The sequence below is a fragment of the Oratosquilla oratoria genome, unplaced genomic scaffold (assembly GCF_046742065.1).
Source record: "Oratosquilla oratoria isolate Oo_2021 unplaced genomic scaffold, ASM4674206v1 SCAFFOLD76, whole genome shotgun sequence".
NCBI lineage: Eukaryota > Metazoa > Arthropoda > Malacostraca > Stomatopoda > Squillidae > Oratosquilla > Oratosquilla oratoria.
Window position 1 is genome coordinate 73,937 of NW_027467740.1, and position 1,284 is coordinate 75,220.

Below are 1,284 nucleotides of genomic sequence, written 5' to 3' on the forward strand. Positions count from 1 at the left end.
TAAAAATATGACGTAAATGGCGTACTTTGGTGACGTCACGTAGCTCGATAGAGGCAAGTTAGTCACCATCCATATTTTTTTTTCTACTCCGGATAAAACCACTTCGCCTCCACCTCCCTCTCCTCCACCACCTCCACTGTCTCCTCCTCCTCCTCTAACAACTTCTCCTCCTCCTCCTCCTCCTCCTCTTTCTCCTCCTCATCATCATAAATTTATTCCTTCTCCTTTTCTTTTCTTGCTATTTGACTGTCTCTTCCTCCTCCCTAACTCTTCCTCCTCTTCCTTCTCCTCCTCCCACTCCCCTTCCCCTCCTCCTTTTCTAATCCGGAGAACCTCCTTATAAATCTTCTTCTTCTTCTTCTTCTTCTTCTTCTTCTTCTTCTTCTTCTTCTTCTTCTTCTTCTTCTTCTTCTTGCCTGAACCGACATTTGAAGTATCCAAGTAAATTTTGTGATAAAAAGGGACGAAGACTTTCTTGTTGCTACTGAATTACATGTTTACAAGTCACGTGACTCATTATCCGTCTAATCCCCAGTCAATGGGTCAAGGACTTTGACGAGAGTGATACAGGCAAGGTCATCATATTAAGACAGCAGGGCAGGGAGGAAATAGGCAAGAACTGATTTACCAACAGAATGGTTAACGAATGGAACAGACTTAGGCCGCTTTCACACATCAATGGCACCGCAAAACGCGTCGTGTGAAAGGTCCCATTCAACTCCATTGAAAGTTAAAACGCGGCGCACCCGAACGCGCGTACAGAAACGTTCGTGTGAAAGCGGTCTTCACACTAGCGTTTCCGTACGCGCGTTCGGGTGCGTCGCGTTTTTTCTTTCAATGGAGTTCAATGGGACCGCAAAACGCGTCGTGTGAAAGGTCCCATTGAACTCCATTAGAAGTTAAAACACGGCGCACCCGAACGCGCGTACGGAAACGTTCGTGTGAAAGCGGCCTTCACACTAGCGTTTCCGTACGCGCGTTCGGGTGCGTCGCGTTTTTTCTTTCAATGGAGTTCAACGGGACCTCAAAACGCGTCGTGTGAAAGGTCCCATTGAACTCCATTGAAAGTTAAAACACGGCGCTCGTGTGAATGAGGCCTTAGTACCCATACAATGAGAGATGAAACTGTCTTCTGTTTTAAGATAAGGTTCGATAACTTTATGGATGTGGATTGTGACAGGAACAATGAAAAATTATATTTACGAAAATAAACATACATTAAATTTCACTGAACACTATCACATATCAAAACAAAAAGACAAGGTCTGCTCGACAGGGAGCCAG